At 43.8% G+C, this 20,741-nt stretch overlaps 1 long non-coding RNA gene across 9 annotated transcripts in view; it reads right to left on the minus strand.

Moving 5' to 3' along the window:
• LOC114014507 (uncharacterized) overlaps positions 1–20,741 on the minus strand; it is a 69,096-nt gene that overhangs the window by 25,435 nt on the left and 22,920 nt on the right. The window contains exon 3 of one of the 9 annotated variants that reach the window (XR_008732291.1): positions 779–5,681. The exons of the other annotated variants lie outside the window; for them this stretch is intronic. This is a non-coding gene — a long non-coding RNA (uncharacterized LOC114014507). Of the gene's footprint in view, positions 1–778; positions 5,682–20,741 lie in introns of those variants that run through there. 9 annotated transcript variants of the gene reach the window in all.

Raw genomic sequence — 20,741 nt, forward strand, 5'->3', positions numbered from 1 at the left:
TGCCATCTGAGACAGCCACAGCATTCACTAGCATCAATCTCACTCCCTTTTTTTGATGACGGGCTCTACATTTGCTTTCACTCAGCCTCCTGGTTCCTCCTTCATTTTCTATCACTTTAAAATAATTGTCAGTAGCATGATATAAGCTGTAGTGTTTTTGTCCTTCTACCTACCATGTCTTGCTGCACTTAAAGATGCCCCAGGATAAGGACAGCTGTCTAGGCTGAAGGAGGCAACTGAGCAGAAGGTACCTGAGAGGTGTCAGAGTCATAAATTGAAGGTGCTTGATGCACTGTGGCTAATATACCACACGGGACATTACATTAAAGCTTTAAGGGGTGAAGTATATCTTACTTTGGTTCTAAAAACTTTCATAAGACGTTCTTCATATGTGCTCAAATTCTTTGCGGCTTCATCAAAGCAAAATCTAGCCTCTGTTCAAGCAGGCAATTTTCTTTTTTTTTTTTTTCCTTCTTTCTTTTCACCAGAGACTTCCTGTGAATCTTTTTTTTTTTCTAAAATGACATAAATCCCTCCCTCATCAGACCGGTGCATACAGCATATTTGGAAGCAGCTTACATAACCAAAATAAAACTGCATTTCTTAGCAGAAATTAGGTCAATGATCTGAGCCCTCTGTAGTGGTGCGGTTTCGCACCTATGGAAGCCAACAGCTTTCCTTTTAGCTTCAGACTAAAGCATTGCTAATCACAGAGTTCAGAGACCATGACTCAAATGCAAGAAAACTGTTAGACTCACTTAAAATTCATGAAATGGGCTTAAAAATAATAAACAGTAATATCTTTAATGTCTTTCTATATTTTCAGCCTTCACATTTGGCCCTCTTAAGGTGCAAATATGCTGGTTTTATGGACAAAGGATGAGATACACAATCGCTTCTGCAAAACAGAGAAACTAAAATATTAAACTAAAAACAAGACACACAGGTAAGTAGCATGAATTAGCAGCATGAAGTGAGGTGAAAAGGCACAGTGGAAATTCAGTCTGGTTTGAGAAAAGCACCGATTCTCCCCTTTTTCAAGTTCTGAGACAGAAAATAAGATAACAAAAATAAAAAGACATCTGCACTCAGAAGATTTGATAATGCATTCCATGTTGGCAGGACACTGTGAGCTAGCTACTACATGCCAGTAACACAGCCAAAGAAGGCATCATTGCCCAGGCAGAGAGGCGAGCTGAAGTCATTAGGGATATGCTAACAATACAACCGCCGAGTTATAACTGTGCATCGTGATTTCTCTAGAGAGCTAAGCAGAAAATAAAACTGCTGCCTCCTCCGATGGAGTATAGCCAAGGAATGCAGAAGCAATGCTGTTTGACATCTCTAGACTGAGTCCTCCCAGTAAGCAAAACACTGGATATAGAAAGCAGGTGTGATATTTTAGCATCTCTGCAACATCTGTCCATTTAAATATCTAAGCACTGGTAGTACGTACATCACCATGATATAAAAAAGTCCCAGAGTTATCCCGACAACGTGAAGCCACAGTCCAGTAGCTGAGAGAATTTTTAACTTTATTTCTTCTCCTCATTTTCCATTCTCTTTGCCTTCAGTTGCTGTTGTTGTTGTTGCTGTTTTAAGCTTCAGTGAAGTCAGGAGTTTCTACATTTTATTCAAAGGATGCCAAAGTCCCATCTCCACTGCAGAGCAAGCCAGTCACTGCAAAGATTTCACCTCCTGCTCCCGTGCTATTGCTTTCAAGTCTGACGGTTTCATAACACTGCCTGTAAAATAATACACAACTATCCACCATATCATTTGATCCCTGAAGGCGTATCACTTCACCTTTCCTTATCACTTAATTTATTTCTTCATCTATGTATTATTGCTCTTGCAAACCCTTTGGCAGCACATGCTGTCACTCACCTGGGAAGAATGACAGTGTCAGCAAAGAGCTGGAAGGTAAGGAAGATCCTGGTCTGCATGCACCCGGAGGTTCAGTTTTCTCTGGAGCAAAGAATTATAAATAAATTTCCTGCAAATCAGCAGCACCTGGCTCTGGACAGACCAAGGTCTTCTGCAGCATGATTTTTTCCTTAATAGTGGCTCTTACTCCCACTTCAGCTTTGTGGAATAAAGGAAGTTTGACTCTTCAGTTCTGTTCTTAACTATTTGGGTTGGACTTGATGATCTTAAAGGCCTTTTCCAACCTAAATGATTCTGTGATTCTACAATTCTATTAGTGGTCCTTTCTCTGAATATGTTAATGAAATCTCTGCCTTTCCTCTCACAGAATAAGCACACTGCATTTTGCATTTCCAACTTCCTGTCTAGAAAATGAAGCTGATAATGCAAGAAATAAAATATAACATAGAAAGTTACCCATTATTTGCAAACATCTACATTCCCGGGCAGCCATCCTTCCAAGGGCTAGATTTTCTGAGGTCTAGTCAACAATTCAGGCTCCCTGAATGGTTTTCCCTTCTTCCTTCCTTTCCTTTTGAAAAACAGGTTTTAAAGAATCTAGGTCAAGCATTAACTCTTCTTTTCTTTGCTGCTCTTCTTCTCTCCCTTTGAGTCTCAGGTAACTCTTGCTTTGACACTATCCCAACATTTTCATTTACGGATCAGTTGTGTTTCAAACCTTCCGTCTCAGAACAGCCCCTCATTACATACACTGCCTGCCTCTTGTTCTCTGAAAATGTGGGTTTTTTTCATGAAGGAATGCTAGCTCTTTGTGCTGTAATTACACTGGGTCTGCAAGAGGAGGCTCTGGGGAAAGGCAGGCTCCATGAGGCTGTCTTCATGGGGACTTCTTAGGAGGGCTACAGGAAGGACACAGCTCTCCCAGGAAGGAAAACAGTTCCTCTCCCAGAGCACGTGAATCCTCAGGGATATACTGAAGACAAGGCCATCAGTGGAAAAGCTCTGGATTTCCCTGCTCCCACACATGTAACACTAGTGGGAGGGTGTAAAACTGAAGACACTGATGGGAAGAACCAGCTTGTTGTCAGCCTCACTGTGTCCATTCAGAAAAGGACCATATGAATGCACACGACTGCCCTTCCTCTTCTGCTGAGGATCCCAATTTCTTAGTGCTTGTTCTCTCATCCGCTAGAATCAAAATTACAATGGCCCAGTTCTCCTTTACTGAGGTTTGATTCCTATAAATTCCCATGGAAGTCAAACAGAGCCAACCTGAGTAAAAAGTAAGTAAACAGTGAACATGGGATTGAGGGTTTGGTCCTGCATTTTCTAACCTTCTTTTATCCTCTCCTTTTTTCCTTTTTCTCTTCTTTCTTCTACTTCTTCCCTACACTAGTGAATTCAGGAATTAGCTCCATGTCCTCTGTCAGCAGAACTTCCTGGGTCCCAGCACCAAATTGCTCTCTGCCTCCCTCACCCCCTCCATCCCTCTCAGATGGCAAAGCAGATACCAGACAGTGTCTTCACTGACTAGACTCACTCACTTCTGAACAATAGTTATTTTTTCTGTTCAGTTTAGGAAACTATTTTGTTCTTTTTTGACTAAATGGAATTTCTGACAGTTATCAGCATACATAAAGCTTGCGCTCCTCCCTAAACTTGGCATTTTGTGGCATTTGCTGGTTGGAGAACATTTTGTTTTCTGCCTTGGTGGTTAGCAGCAAATGCACATTTACATTTGTTTGTTCCTTTTTCTTGCGTCCTCACTTAAAAAAATGAATCAGTACACTTTTCACTGCTGAGTTATAGCTAGCTAAAATTGCCTCTTTACCCTTTTCTGTTCTGTATAGCTTGTACAGCTCATGCTGTCCTTCCAGATTTAAGCATCACTTTATTAAATTTTAAGGTTTACTGCATTGTAACATACATCCATTAGCACAGAACTGCTTATCTGATTCACAAGCTCCCTTGTACCTTAATACATTCAGACGCTCCTATTTTAAATGTTTAAAATAGCACCATCTTTCGGCTTTTGTTTATCTTCTGATGTAAAGAGAACCCACCGGACTATGTGTGTTAAGCCAAAACTTGTGTTTCTTATCAGGTTTAGACATACACCAGAGGAGCAAACTCATCCATCAGGAATCATTTACACCTGTACATGTCACCAGCTCGCGATCATTCGCAGTGCTGTGGTAACACGTGTACATAATGCCAAAATGAGATCATCTCTTGCGTGGTGTTTCTACACACATGAAGCCCCTACATGTGAAAAAAGAGGTGCAACTATTAGTTACAACTGTAATTTTGCAAAATTGAACAAAGAAATTAACACTAGCCTGACAATCAGACACAACTCTTCTCTTCGAATCATTGCTGACAGGAATATTTTGCTGAAATCCCCAAAGCTAAAGCTGAGCTATACAAATAAATACTGTAGCAGATCCTGACAGGAAGACGTTCAGCCCAATCTTTTCCAGATGGCAGTGATGGATGGCTGTGTGCTTCTATTTATTTGGTTTCCCAGGCAATGGTGTCCTGCTTTCACTGGTCATCACTTGAAGTGCTTTGGCTTACAGACCGGCACACCAGTCATGCAGGCTGCCAGGCAGGTATTCTGGTGGGTTTACTCATTGCTTGGATGTCATGACTCCAAAAAAGAAGCAAAATTTTACCACCTTGCTGGAATTATTTTCTAAAAACTGCATGTCTTAAAATTTGTGACAAACTCTTGGCACAGGACTCAAGGAGCTCCCAGGTAAAGCAGAGACCGGTCATACGTGACTTGCTGATTGCTGAGATATGCCAGTTCTGAAAACAATACAGTGACCTAAAGACTGGGGTGGAGGGGGGTGGGGGGGTGGGGGGGAAGTGAGAGAGAGAGAGAGAGAGAGAGAGGAAAGACATCCGAATCCCAAACCACATTGACTGAAAATGTGGCTGTCACTATTGTTCTGTTCTGTAAAACACATGGTACTTTACATAGGGCTATAAAACAAACGTCCATAGATCAGGGACTTACGTTATAGAATAATGTGTGGGGAAGAGTGGAGCTGGGATACAAAGGCTTCTGAATCCAGACCATTCATTTCGCTTGGCCATGCTTGAATAGTGAACCAAAGTTATTACCAACAAACACATGTTTGGTGGCCTAGGTAAAATGATCCATTGTCTCCAGATGATGTTCATTTTACAGGCACCCATACCAGGAAATAAAATGAGACGAGAACTGCTTGCTGCAGAGGTATGAGTTGCGTGGTGCTAGCACGTTGTAAGCAATTTGGGGCAGAGGCTGTACTTTCATGTGTTCATTTAACATCAAACATAACAGGGCCATATTGATGACTGGGGCTTTTGAGGCTACTGCTAACACAGCAACGGATAAATGCAAATTCTTGGTAACAAGAACTTCCTGGTGAAACCAGGTGACAGCTGAAATGTGGACACACACAGGACTGAATGCAGAATGGAAACAGGCACAAGGAAATGCATGCCCTTCCCAGGGTCTCAAGTCACCGGTGTACACAGTCATTTTTAGGAGGGCAATACAGCCAGTCCAGTGCAGTTACGATAAAGCCGCCTTCCAAATGAAAGCACTCACATTAACAACAGTAAGTGGACAGATTAGGGGAAGGTTTCTCAAAAAAAAGCTTTATCTGGAATCCAAAGACAGCAGGAAGTGAATGAAATTGGTTGAGGCTGTGGGGATGTGGTCACGCTTCTCTGTGTAGATGAACAGATGGGCAGCAGAGTTCGGCATGTGCTGGTTTGGACAGCTGGGACTCGAGGAAGCCCTAGAAAGGGAATGATAAGAGTACAAGAAAATGAAGGCAGACTGAGGATTTCAGCAGACACTGACTTGCAACACCAGTGCACTCAGGCACAAGTCTTGCAAAAGGCAGTCACCACCTACTAGATTAGAGACTAAGGTAACCTGCCGGGCTGAACCACACTAGAGTCAACAAAGAGAAAAATGAAGTTATAAAAACACCAGCAGCCATTGCAATGGCAGATAATCTGAAGTCAGTAATAAAGCAGTGTGCCTGTTGTTATGCTGCCTACATTAACTAGGCTCTCCTGTGGGTGCACGTTATGGTTCTACCTTTAACTGCACCACCATATGTCACTTTTTCTTTACAAGTTTTCATTTAACAACAAATAACATCATTTAACATTCACACTGAAAAATTGGAACCACAAAAATACGGCACACTAGTGGCACGTGTACGGCTCACCAACAGCATAAGAGTCTTTTTTCAACCAACATGGCTCAAAGTTGCATTTTCAAATACCTGGCAGCAATATTAGATTGACAACTTCTTTCATCCTACATAGAGCCCTCTCAGTATTATTCACAGGTAAGTGAATAAAAAAGGAATGAAGACTCTTTTCCTTCCAATCTGGCTCTTTTAACCCATTCTACTACACATCTCCATCCTGCTTCTTTCTCACCTTGGTCCTGCTCTCCTCATCCAGCTGTTCACAGCTGCCTGCCTCAGAAAAATCATGTTGGCCCCATACCACCACAGAGCAAAATCTAGCCTCAGCCCTTCAGCCAGCCCCCCCGATCCTCTCCCACCCTCCTGCCATCATGTGCCAGGTCCCAGTCTCCTGCCCAGGTACCTCTGGTCCCTGCCAGAACTCCAGCCTGCCAACAGCAGCCGAGCTGCCTAAGCAGATGCCATAGCTAAGGAAAGTGAGGATTTCTAAATGGATCACAGCAGTAATTTATTTTATACATACTCCTGGCAAAAAATTCATTGCTCACACACAATATGCTGTTGAGTTCCAGATCATTTTTTTCCTAGCCACTCAGCACCAGTGCTACAGCTGCAGTTGGCCCAAAGAAACGGAGGAGTGAGGTGAAGACACAAGCAGCAGCAGCAGCAGCAAGATCCCAGTTATTTGCTGAATGTGACATTTTCATACAAGAACAAAACTGCAATAAGGATAGGCAAGTTTCTTCATTTACGATGAGAATCTGAAAAATGATCCCGATGACTTTAATTCACTCTTCCTGTAGATTCTGAGTAGAAAACTATCTCAGCTTTCAGGATCGTGCTCAAAGCCCACCACAAAGGGAAATAAGCAATCCCACATGCCAAAGAAGCAGATGAACAGGTAGGCACACAGATTTTATAGCTAAAGGGGAAAACTAGGAGGTTATCACGACTTCCAGTGTAAGGCACAGAAATCCTACATAAATCCCAAAAACTTCTTGTTGAGCTGAAGGACATCTCACAGGCAAACAGCCAGCCATAATGCACATTAACTCAGTCACTTCAAGTAAAGAGGAATACACTGCATTTGCTGATGAGTTTTTTCCAGCAACTCTTTGGCCTCCACTGTAGGTGTCTGAACTTGATTTTCAGTGTGGATTTGTCTATCTTACAATGTCTAAACTTGCAGTCTTTTGGTCATTTCAGCCTTTGTCTGAGCTGTTTGATCAAAATCCTTTGTCTGTATAGTTACCTACAGACCATCGCTGAGCTTTCATCTAATTTCCACTTGAGTTGCTCTTCCATTATGAAGACTCCTTCGCAGTCATATTTGTAATTGTTTCTAAACCCTCATCATTTTTTCATCACCTTTTTGAAGTGTAGACAGCAGAACTGGGCGCACATCTCATGCCAGCTATGTATTACCAGTGCTGTTAGCAGAGGAAACACGATCTCTTTATTCAGTGTTGTCTGTTTATACACCCAGTGATTACCCAGCCATCACTCACTGGGCTCACTCAGCCATAGCCCTGCACCAAAAGGTCATATTCAGTAACTGACCACAAGCCAGACCTTCCTTCCCAAGTTACCGCTTCCCAACCAATAGACATCACGCCAGGGCTACCTACTTTCTTTGTCCTACTAGTGTATAGCATTCCATTAACTCCAAACAGGTGAAAATAAGTGACTTTATTCCAGCAGGGCGGGAGTCGCGGTGTCAGCCCCATGCAAACTTTCACAATTAAGAGCATTTTGATGACTCACCTCTACAGCATGGTGCTAACCGGGGGATTTAACAGATCTAGCCAGTTCCTTTGCAGACCATGTATTTAAGTTGTATTTCCTGCTAAGGAATATCCTTTGTGTAGCAGCTCAACAGGAATTCTATAGGCTGCACCATTTACATCCTGAGAGAGAGGGAAACTGGACATAAACCTAAAAGGAAAAATCCTACCAGGTAAGAAGGAGACTGGGAGAGATCCCAGTAATGGATTATTTCTAAATACAGAACCCTACTTGAGTGCTCAGCTACATGCAGAAGAAAATAAATCGATCACATTCCACTCAGTCACACTATTGATGTTTGTCATGGACATGTTTATTCACCTGACTTTTGGCCAGCTACAGATACCGTACCTTTCACCACCTAAGGAGTTCCACTTCTATTGACATTCCAGTGGGGACTGTGGAATTTCACTCAAAGAGCTCACCACAAAGCGCATGCTCTGTCAAAATAGCAGCAAATGCATAAAGAAACTAACCTCCAAATACCCTATTTAACGTTTGTGTGAGGTGATGCAATTTGTCTGAAGACAATGTGTTCCTAGCTGATGTTAGGGCCAGCAATGGGTTTGACGGCCCATTCTCAGCACATCTGAACAGGCTTGTAGGCAGGCACTGGCTGAAAATATACTGGGATTCTATGACTGATATTCCATCATTTCTGCCAATACACTGTAGAAAACCAATTTTATTTCATTCAACTAGAGACATTTTAAGGGGGAAAATATACGGGGGGGAAAGGCAAATCCCTAGAGTTCAAAACCAGCAGTTCCAAGAATGGAGAATCAAGATCTCTCTTTCAGAATTTATTGGACCAGAATGGAGGAGCTCAAATTTGCACAAGTTTTGTGTGAAGGGACATAAACTTGGGGAACTGTGTGCTGCTGACACTCTCAGCAGGGGCTTAAGACTGCTTCTGGCTGAAGTCCATGCTGATTTACAATGCTCAGCATCCTATCAAGACAGCAACATATGTTATTCCTATTATCTTGCATTCTTTCCTTCCACTCAGTTGTGGAGTATCAACTCCAACACCATATAGTCCAGTGCTAGGAGAGATGGCAATCATGAAGATTGTAATCACATTGATCTAACGGTCCAAAGGACTCTGCTGCAGACACATTTTCCTGACCAGAACCATGGAGCTGAGTTTTACCCATGTAAAGCCCAATCACTTGAACTTCTCTCAAAACGCCATGCTGCTGGTTGCATGAAAGCTATGCTGCATATACTTAGAGCCTTTGCAAACAGAAAACTAACACCTTTGCCAACCATTGAAGCCATTTTAGCTATGAGACAAGAGAACTGCACTGTGTTCACGACTGCTATTCTAAAAATGTTAGAAGATTTTGTTCTGACTTTTAAAGAAGGAAATTAAGAGAATAGCTTTCTCCCTTTTGATTTCTGTTGATGGGATTACACTTCAAATAAACAATCAGGCCAGAATGGGAGCCAAAGTGACTCCTGTTGACTCCAACTGACAGATTCTGCAGACTACCAGATATGGCACTTTCTTGGTGCAGGTGAAACCGACATTCAAGTCCCTGCTCCAATGAATACTTACAGAAAGTGGCATTTGCCACATGAACTGCTGGATTTCCAGAAAAGACCCAACAGCTCTCTGGCCTGAGTTCTCACTGGGAATACGTGAGATAAGGGCTGCAAGTGTGGATCAGGCAGCCTGGGGACTTTCCCAGAGTTTCCCATAATGCAGTTGAATCACTTGCCCTACAGGTCTTCTGGAGAAGGTGAAGATACATCTCCCCTTTATACAGAACAAATCACTTTTGGAGACCTCTTCTCAGCTGAGTGTTTCTTTTAACCTAATTTAATACTGCCCCAAACTGAAAGCATAGCATCTGTTTTCTGTTAAGAGAAGAAATCATGCTCTTGACTCCCTTTCACACAAAATGTGACCGACAGCCTAAGAAAAAACTCGATGAACACACACTACCCATGTTCCCTGGAAATGGGGTGAATCTTGCAGGCAAAGCTCTTCTGTGAGCTCCTGCAAGCTCTAGAGCTCACATCACCTCTAGACAGTGATTAATTTAGATAGAAAATTCTATTTCCAGCTAGAAAACGTTCTTTTCACATGAGCTAGTTCAAGCAGAATTCAAACACATAGGAAAGATACTAACAGAGCAGTTTGTACAGAGAAAATTTTCACCTAAACAATGAGCCAAATTTCTAACTATTCCCGCAGTATTTTCAGTTTAATAGTTGTCAGGGCCCTGACTGCACTAACAGGCCTTAGCTGTGCCGACCAGCCTTACCTCTGGACTTCTCCCACACACCCTGCCCATGGGCCCAGGAGCTCCCTGCAAGTTCAGCCCTGAGCTAACCAGCCCTTGCTTGAGATCTGTTGTAGGACTGCTGGTCTCTAGAGCAGCCACAGCCTTGCCTGTGCCTGAACTTGAACCTCATTGTTTTGGACATTGATCATGGACCTGTCTTGTCACTACAGCCCTTCCCCACGATCACTGGACTCTGTCTGAGCCTGGTTACCCTCATGAGACCCAAACTTGACTTGTGGATTGGCTTCCTGGCTTGACCTTGTACTTGCTTCGTCATCACAAGCTTGTCTAATAATCTGGACTCTTGGTTGAACCTGGCCCTGGTCTGCTCTGCTCACCTCATTTGGGCATGGTGGAACTAGACCTTGCCTGGTAAAGCCATTGCCCTGCCAGGCATGTTACTCTCCTTGGCTCCCAGGTCCCCACTCTTTAGGAAGCAGCTTGTCCTCGCTGCTCTCTGGCAATACTCAGTTATTAGGAAGAGAACTCACTAAAGATGTGCTTCCCAGATTTTAGGTAAATTAATCCAACCGCCCTACCCATACTGTTGAAAGACTCTTAATTGTAATGGCACATGTTTACTACATCTCCCACTTGTCCCTCATCTCTCAATCAGGAAGCCTAGGCAATGGGAAATGCCAACATAGCTCCTTGCCAGGACGTTCTTTCTTGGTGATCATAAACACTGTCAGACATTATAGCCAGAGTCTAGTACCTCTCACCAATATGAACGGAGCATCCACAACACATGGCTTCTTATTGTTACAGATGGTCTACAAAATGAGGAAGATGCATCTTAAATTCACTTGTACTTTTGAAGGCCTTCTTCAAAATTTTAAGTTTAAAAAAAACCCAAAAAATTCCACCAAATCAAAATTTCAGACTCCTCTAAATATAAGACAGCTTGTGGGATGAGGAAGAAAAGGTTTCAGAAAATACACTCTAAACTGCCACTCCACATCAGTGTCCCTTTCTATATTGAATGTTCATAGACTCCCCCCGCCGACAGAGGAGGGCAGGTGTGACCCCTGCTTAGAGCCCGCTTCCCAGCACCTCACACGGAGACAGCAGCAGTTCAAAGTAGCAAGCTTGCAATGCTGGAAGACTGGAAAATCCTGACCTAGTTTGTAATCTGAAGATAGGGAAATACCTGATTTTTTGTCCTGTGTACAAAGTTAAATATCCCCTTTCCAAAATTCAAATACAACGAAAATATTGTCTTCCATTCAAAGCTGTCTTGTGTTTGGGTAAATGCATTACTTACAATTTAAATGAAAGGTAAGAGTAGGGGAGGCTTATCAAATCTGACCCATTTTCCAGTCTTATGTCTTCCAGACAGCTACTTCCAATGCTGCCTACTCCTCACTGCCCAAGATGTCCTTGTTCTGGGAACCAGCAGCCTGGAGCTAGCAGAAAGTCCAGTGAATGTTTTCCATACACATGAGTAGCCCAGAACAGATTCCAAACAAAGCTTCAACACTTTGAATCATTAAGGAAAAATATTCTGTAACTCTGGAAAGTCTTTCAGAGGCAGAAGCATCTTGTTCTTTTCTACAGGGAGTGGATGTGCTAAAACTCACTGTGCCCTATACAATACTGGACATGCATAAAAATCTGTATCTTTGCTGTGCGTAGACATTGTGTTGGTCAAAGCAATATTTCTTCGAATACTGAAAGCACCAGAACTGTTATGGCCCCGGAGAGCCCCTGACCACAGAGAAAGATGCACTAAAAAGCTGAATGTAAACACCAAATTACATGAATATGAACAACCTGAACAGCTATTTGGTCCCAAAAAACTGTTTCAGATAGTATCTCATGACAGTTGCTTCTGAACTTTATTATTTCTTGGAATGGGGACTGTGATAAAGATAAATCTTCCCCCTTAAGTAGGGGCACGACAGGTAGAGGTGCACAAGGAGACCATCAGACAGCAAAAAGGCCACTGGTTATTTTCAAGCTGTCTGAAATACGGTAATGAAGAAAAGCTTTCCTGAAGCAAATGAAGGAGAAGGAGAAGGATGGCTATTGTCTCTCAGTTATGAGGAGACTAGATAAGAACAGGAATCAATAAGGTATCCCTGATTGCTGTACAAATGCATGAATCAAGGTGTTCCAGTATGTATCAGAGCCTGCCCTGAGTGCATCAACATGTTTTGCAGCCACCTCCCACCCCATCCAAGGGGCTTGGCCACTGGGATCAAGCTGGGCTCTAGAACGGCACAGCTGTGTAACTTGGATGTTGCCATGCGAAGAGCTGTAAGATGCCTTGTCAGAGGCACTGAGGCTTAGGGCTTCACCTTTGGTCCCTGCCTGTGCCTGGCCTTGCAGCACATTAATCCTGAGCCTGACCCACTGAGCTGACCTCCTGCCCTGTCACTCTGGACTGCTGTGGCAATGGGATTCTTCGCTGTGCCCTGTTACCTTCACTGGACCTGCTTTGCTCCCTGTCTTTGGGTGCTGCGGGCCTGTGCTGCTTTGCTGTGAGGTCCCCACCCCTGCCTGCCTTGCTGTGACCCCCAGCTCCCACCTCATCCCCCCTTGCAGGGCAAACCACTCTGGCTGAGGCAGTAGACAAAAAAAAGTCTCAATACTTAGAAACATCTAGTTGAGTTACAAACACTAGGTTTCCTACAGATAAGTATTACGACCAAAGTAAACTGTGACAAAACAAAATGTCTTTTTTGAATTTACAGAAAATCACATGCAAAGGAGTGCGGATTACTGCTCTATGCAGAAAGCAGCCCATGTAACAAACACTCCTGCTGGCTGAAGCACAGAACGTCGCATAGCTGGTAGGCTTACTTCAACAGAAAGTGCCAGCCTATGGCCTACAGCTCCTTTCTGAGGGGTTGCCTAAGCACAATAACTGTGCTACTTGCACAAGATCTGAGGCATGGCACCGCCACAGTGGTACCATGGCACACGGGCTCTGCTCTCTTTTTTACAAGCTTGAGAAGTGGGTCCATGTGAAACCCATGAGGTTCAATAAGGCCAAGCGCAAGGTCCTGCACCTGGGTCAGAGCAATTCCAGTATCAATACGGGCTGGGGGATGATGGGATGGGGGATGACAGCCCTGCAGAGGAGGACTTGGAGGTACTGGTGGATGAAAGAATGGACACGAGCTGCCCATGTGCACTCACAGCCCAGAAGGACAACTGTATCCCGGGCTGCATCCCCAGCAGCGCGGCCAGCGAGGCAAGGGAGGGGGCTCTGCCCCTCTGACCTGCTCTGGTGAGACCCCCCTGCAGCGCTGCGTTCAGCTCGGGGCCCCCAACATAAGAAGGGCACAGACCTGTTGGAGCGGGTCCAGAGGAGGCCATGAACATTCTCAGAGGGCTGGAGCCCCTCTCCTATGGGGACAGGCTGGGAGAGCTGGGGTTGTTCAGCCTGGGGAAGGGAAGGCTCCGGGGAGACCTTATTGTGGCCTTTCAATACATAAAGGGGCTTATGAGAAAGATGGGGATGAACTTTTTAATAGGGCCTTTAGCAATAGGACAAGGGGAAATGGTTTTAAGTGAAAAGAGGTGGTAGCTGCCCCATCCCTGGAAACATCCAAGGTCAGGCTGGACAGGGCTCTGAGCAACACGATCTAGTTGATGTCCCCGCTCATTGCTGGGGGGTTGCACTAGATGATCTTCGGGGGTCCCTTCCAACCCAGACTATTCTATGATTCTAAGATCAGCATCCAATTGATTTACAGAATAGCAAAGCAGGCACAAGAGGGTATGTATATGAATGCATATACATACGCATATACATATGAATGCAAAGTAGCCCCAGCCTAAATTCCACAGTCCTGTTGTGAAAAAGTTAACATCCAAGACAAAATACAGTTCTGGCACACTGTGAAGAGCACTGTTGTCATATAGCTGCAAACAACAACAAATGCAAATGTATGCTACAGAACCATAACTCACAGTTTATATGGTAAAGCAATACCAGGAGGTTGTTACAGCTCAGTCACATCTGCCCTGCTACTGGCTACAGCACTGTGTTTGGATGTCCAAGGATGTGGGATTCCAGGAAATACAAAATTACATTGGGAGATGACTCTGCCCACTAACACTTAAGCCATATGATAATAATAGTATTATAATATATAAACTGTACATAAAAATATATATAATGGTATAATAATAAACAACTCCCAATTAAGTATTGCAATACAACATGGAAATTCTTATGATTCCCTAAAACGGAAAGTAACAGCACAAACAAGGCTGCGATTTGATCTGCCCATACCAGTGGAAATGTAGAGTAATTCCAGTGACTCCAGCAGAGCCCCAGCGGATTGACACGCCAGCGCAGGTGACGTTGGGAACTGGTTAATTGTCCATCACTTTGCTTGTTAAGTCTCTGTGCAATACACAAAACTATCAGACTGTGGCAGAAAAGACTGTTGGGTGCTTTTGCTGCTCAGAGGGTAAACAAAAACACATCCTGAGGAAGCAAGGCTTATAAGGACATGTGGGCTGCCGAAGGCAAAGATGGAAGACTGTGATGTTAGCTTGCTCATAATTTCCTTTCTATTCAACTTGTTCTCACCATGTTGCTTGAAAAAGTCAGCCAGTTTCTACTATATCTGACACAAGTGACAATATTTCAGAGATATTAACTCCAGATAGGTGACATGACAATCACTAGCTGTTGAGTACCCTTAGCAGTACCTGCCTGCTGATGGGGAGATGGCAAGGTAAGCTCAGCTCTTCACTGACCCCAGGGAATCCATTCAGGAAGCCAATTAGAGGAAAAGCCTCAGTTCTTTGGTGTCATTATTAGACACCAAAGTTAAACTACCACGAGATGCCAATCAAGTTCCCTTATTCCAGAATTCATGAAGTTGTCTTCTACTGTGTTTAGTGCTATTCAGATTATGTTCTTCTGTAGCCATTGACCCATGAAAGACTTTAGCAGGGGATTAGCCAATTCAGGTAATAGGTCTGCAAACTGGAACTGAGAATATAATTTCAGTTATATATATATATATATAAAAGGGAATCCATTTCCAGAATTTGCACTAGACTGTAAACTCTTAGATGTCATGAAATGCAAGCCAATGCTCTCCAGGGACCCCATGGAGAAGAATTCTCTTCCTCTACCAGCAGGGATAATTTCCTGGCTTTCCTGATGGCTGAGTGAATTGTAAGGATAGTTTCATGTTAGTGAGAGAGAAGGAGGGGGTGGGGGGGTGGGGAATGGTGGTAACAGCCTACCACCATTTCAAACCAATGGTTTGAACAGCCTACTCATCTCAGACTTCATCTTCTGAGATGCAGTTCCAGGTGTCCATCTTGCCTTAATCTAGACACAGATATCCTTTGCATAGGTTGCCCACAGATTCTATCTGTTCTGAAGACCCCTCTCGGAAAGTCCATGGATTGAATTAATGGGTTCTTGAAGCTGTTGAAGGGTCCAAAGAATACATGGCAACAGCTGATCAGACAGAAAATACTACGTACATCCATACTCCAGGGAACCACGTACTTGAATGTATTTCAAAGTGCAATAAATGCCTAAGATTTTTCCTTGGCCATAACAACTGAGTGAGCCCACAGCCAGGTATTTTTGTAGTTACTTTCATAAAGAGGGTGGATAAATGCTGGAATGAAGGTTTGAGTCTCAAAGCTTTTGTTAAAATGCAGAGTGTGTAGAAGCTTACCCACAAAGGACCAGGAACTTGTGACAGTGACCAGCTTGTGAAGGCAAAACCACCACGGAGCTTGGATTAGGGGTTCACAGGATTCACAAGACCCTCTCACGAAGCTGACAAGTCAGGCATGTATGCCATTTGAATCTTTTTTTCTCCCAATCAGCAGTAGTTTTTATTTATTTATGGGGGTTTATGTGTTAGAGACCTTGGACTCCACTTTAGAATACTATGTCCTGAGAACCAGGTGCAGTTACCGCACTCTTCAAAGGACTTGCATGTACTGGCAAGAAGGCTGAACGCTGTATACCCTGACAACAGGGAGTACAGAGACAGGGCTACTCATTCTGCAGACTTCACCTTTTGACTCCAGCTGTAAACAGAGCTAGATGGAGACACCTGCCTGACAGATGACCATGGGCACTTAATACTAACCCCAACAATTAACTCGGATTCTGGATCACTCAGCTCTGGCTGAGCTACCATGCTCTGTGACTTAGGCTTATAAAATGTTAATATTATGTCAGAAACTAATTAATTTATCCCTGCTGTAGACAAAATACAAATAATATTAAAATCTTGGGGAATGAGTTTGCTGGCTCAATGGCAAGCAGAAAAGTGATACAACGGCAGCTGAGGGAAGCTTGAAGAAATCCCATATCTGATTAAATTTACCAGTACAAGATTCATTCATAGAAGCTAGACTGAAATTAAAAAAAAAAAAAAAAAAAAAAAAAACCAACCAAAAAAACCCTCATAGCTTTGAGAATAGTTAAATCTGCAAAACTTTATTTAGAGGTCAAGTCCATGAAGTAAATGAAAAAAGATATGCAGACACTCATACTGTGTGTGTGCTCCACTACAGAACCTAAATTTTATTCCTTATAGTCTTTCATCAAATTCCTGAGCATTCCTCTTTGGCATGAAAGAATAACAGGCAGTTTTCACACTTCTTGTTTAGGAACATTCTGAATACATTTCACTTTGTTCAAAACTTGACTTCACATCACCTCTGCTGCTTGACTGCCAAAGTCTGGAGATGATATGGTAAGGGCTTTCTTGAATGAAAGGAGAGCAGAAAGACTGGGCTTGGATGGGCTAAGTGAGCTAATGGCTGGGTTATATTCTTTAGAAATTGATCAGAACGATCCTCAGCCTTTGTTTCTGAGCATAAAATAATGCAACAAACCACCTTGGAGACGATGATTGCCACAGTGAAATCAAAATCTGATTGAACAATGCCCAGATTTCTAGATACCTGTAGCTAAGAAACGGAGTTACTTAGGATCAATGTTTTGGGGGCAGTTTAGGAAAAGAAAGGAATCCAAAGGAATTGAAGGCATGCCTACTTACAAGATAATTTGAAGTCAGATATCATTAGATGAATGAGTATATTCTGTTCTGGAGAAGATGAGTTTTTCAAGGCAGAAATTCCCCCGCAAATTTCCTCTGTCCTCACAGCTCTGCCCAACTGCTCTTTGTCCCGATGCTGATGGTTTCCAGGTGCTGAAAACAGGGTGATGCTATTTGCATACGATGTAAAAAGATGTAGAGCTAAGACTTGCTCACCCTGCTTACAGCTCCATCTGTGCTGCTTCAGTCCTGTTCAGTCGCATCAATGGTGCTGGCAGAGAGAGCAGCAGTGAGGGGGATGCGGGAAGAGTCACAGACTTCATCAGTTTGAGGGCACCAGGCAGGGGACTCTTAACCTTTCAGGAGTCACTTCAATATAAACTTCTTTCAGCTTGCTTTTGTCAATAGTACAGCACCTGCTTTATAGGTACTTCATGAACATATGGTCACCTTCACCTTTATCCCATGTAAAATACATTAGTATAAAAAGCGTGGGCCATGTCGGGGCCTCTTGCTTGGCTCCAAACCCATGCCTTACTCGTGTGGACTTTGTTTCACATCAGGAGTATTCTGGGGTCTGGGACTGTTTTTGTTTTGTGTCTTGTTCAACACAGAGCACGCTGAGACTGCTTAACACATAATAAAATAAATAATAACCCTAAATGAAGAGGAAGCCTTGAACTATGGAAAGAATAAAAGCATTTTCAGAGGTGTCCTGACAATATTTTACAGGTTTCAAGCAGCAGTTCCATGGCTCATGATCAAGGTCTGCTCTTTCAGACTCGGCATCCGCCACCCCAACACAGTGAAGAGCATCCAAGCTGAAGAAAATGTTTTGTTTGCTGCTAGTGCTCATGGTCACAACAGCAGCAACCCCTCTCGCAGGACAAGAGCCCTTTGTCTCGCAGCACATTCTGCCACAGCAAGCGCAGGGCTGAGACTGCACCTCACCTTTTATCCCAATTTCACACATTGGCTTCGCAGCATTAATAAATTGGTTTCGTTTGCCACACATTTGGCAGGAGAATTTTCTAATAACATTTTTATCCCCTTTGAGAACATGAATCACTCACATGCTGAGTATAAAATTACTTCCCTCCCTCTCCTTATTAAAGGCACCGCACGTTAGCAGGGGTCAGGCACTCAGCCTTGCCAGTGGCAAAGTCAAAAACAAGGGCACGGTTGGGAGGCACGATTGTAAAGCTCACTGCTTTTCTTTCCTACGGATGGTGGATAACCTATTTAGCACTCAGAATATATGGTTTTCTCCAGCTGTCAATCCTACCTGGTTGGGGTACAGATTGAGAAAACGTGTGAGATTTACCGCGCCTCTCACGTGGCCATTCCAAAGAAGAAATAAATAAAGCATGTGCAGCAGATGGCCACCCTCGCAGGGGCCACCAGAAGCCCTCCCCTGCGAGCCTAGCCCCCTGGCCAGAACCACCACCCGGCCCCTGCCACCGAGCAAGGTCCCTTCCCCGCAATGGGCATGTCAGGCTGCACTCGGGTTTTGCCCAAAAGCAGGGGGAGTCCAGTGACAAGCTGAAAATCATGGTATTCACTAATTTATAAATCTATCTGGGCTTCATTTCTGGTTTAAAAAGGGGGAAAAACCCACTTTTTTTTTTTTTTTTTAAATAATATTTAAGGGAGATCTTTGTTTGAAAACACACTTTAGACAGCAAGCAGGTCACGCTACCCAAGCTGATTAAGAACGTGACTCGAGGAGCAGTGTATCCCGAGTGCCATTTTGTTCCAAACCCACACCTCCATCAAAACACACCCCTTAAAGATACAGAAGACCTGTCCTCATGTTACCTTTTCTCCCAAGTTCTTTGCAGCAGCTCCCCGCAACAGATGAGGATGGAAAGAAGACAAGAGAGACAGCAAGAACCAGCGTGGACAGGGAGCTACGCCTAATCCCCGCTGCCAGGGGGCATCACCGGTGGGAGAGGCAATGGGACAAGCACAGACATAACCCCTGAATCCTGGGCACGGATTTCTGTTGTATCACAGAAACCTGAGGGGTGCGCAGGGGAATCCTGCTCACACCATGCTGGTTTTCTTCTCAAGACCTTGCAGGTTACGTGCTGTGCTACGTAAAGCAGTGGCAGACCTTCAAGCTCACAGGGAGCTTTGCTGGCAACGGCACAGCCCTGTAAGGAATTTAGACACCTTCAGGTCTGGCAGCAGCTTTGCCAGAATTTTGGCGTCTCTTTGAGCAATCTAGGTGTTGGCTCTCGGTGGTGGGTTTTTTTAACGAGGCCTTTGTATTTCATTTCTGGATTGTTTACAGGAATATTCACGCAGAAGCATTACACAGGTACAGCTCAAAGCTGTTATTTCAGTGATGGTGTCACACATCCCTCGTGTTCCACAAGAACACCACTGTGACATCAAACGTCAGCATATTTTTCACCATTTTGTCCTAATATGCTACTTGTTGCATGGACCTTGTCAACAGTTCTTTTAATGGTTCTGAATCAATTGGTGGGGGGCGGGGCAGGGGGGAGATTCCATATCCAGCACAGCATGCAAACTGCTTCCTATCAACATATTCATATTTAAATACAGAAATGAAAGGCCACACTTAGCGAATACCACCAACAGGCAGTTGTTCAGTGAGTGCCAGGTTTAGAGGGCTCCTACGCTTTTCACATTTGACCCTCAGAGGCAGGTTGTGCTTTTTCTAGCTTGTGAGTCATCAGCCAGAACAGCCGAGTGACCAGCTCCCAGCACAAATACAATCATCTGGGGCACCTACCCGCGTCTTCTGCCGGCATGGAAATAGCAGCCAGCAGGAGAGCCTGCACTGCAGCTGTCTGCATTAGGTTTGATTGGTCAGATAAATCACATCGTATTGTTTCCATTCCTTTGGCTGGGGGAATGTGTAAGCACTTCAAAACTGAATGCTTATGCATGAGAACTTAGAACTAGTTTACTTAAATGCACACATATGTATCTTCGACATGGACTTTTTACAGATTTTCTTGTCAATAAAAGTAAATTGCTTGACTGTTCACAGAAAGTTAACATAAACATAGTCAAAGTGTATTCATATTTTTAAATTGTATTTTAGCATGTGACTGCGTTCAGGGACAACTTTGCCAAAAGAAATGATAAAGCCTTTACTGCCGTGACTCCATGCCAACCGCCACGCTCAAGCCATCTCTTTGACCGAGAGCCCTGAACTTTAAAGAATAACAGAGCAGACACTGAATGCCTATTTCAGAGCAGAGGACTGGCTGATTTACGGCAAGTTGTGGGTAATGGAATTGTCTCAGCTCATCAGACGACGCAGACACTGTCCAGCTACTTTCCAACTGTGCGAACGCTTTTGTTTCAGGGCTGACAACTCTATACCTTTTCACCACTTCTCAGGTCCTTCTTCAGGTTGATGGAGAAAGCCTTTCAGCATACAGAAAAAGCCATGCCTTGCCATCTTTCCCAGCTCTCACACATCCTCGGGAAGCCATCACAGCTGCTCCACAGAAGAAGTCCCAGCACCTCCTACCTACCCACACCCTCAGCACCACGAAGACATTAAAGGA

Source organism: Falco cherrug, chromosome 5 (genome assembly GCF_023634085.1).
Source record: "Falco cherrug isolate bFalChe1 chromosome 5, bFalChe1.pri, whole genome shotgun sequence".
NCBI classification, from domain to species: Eukaryota; Metazoa; Chordata; class Aves; order Falconiformes; family Falconidae; genus Falco; species Falco cherrug.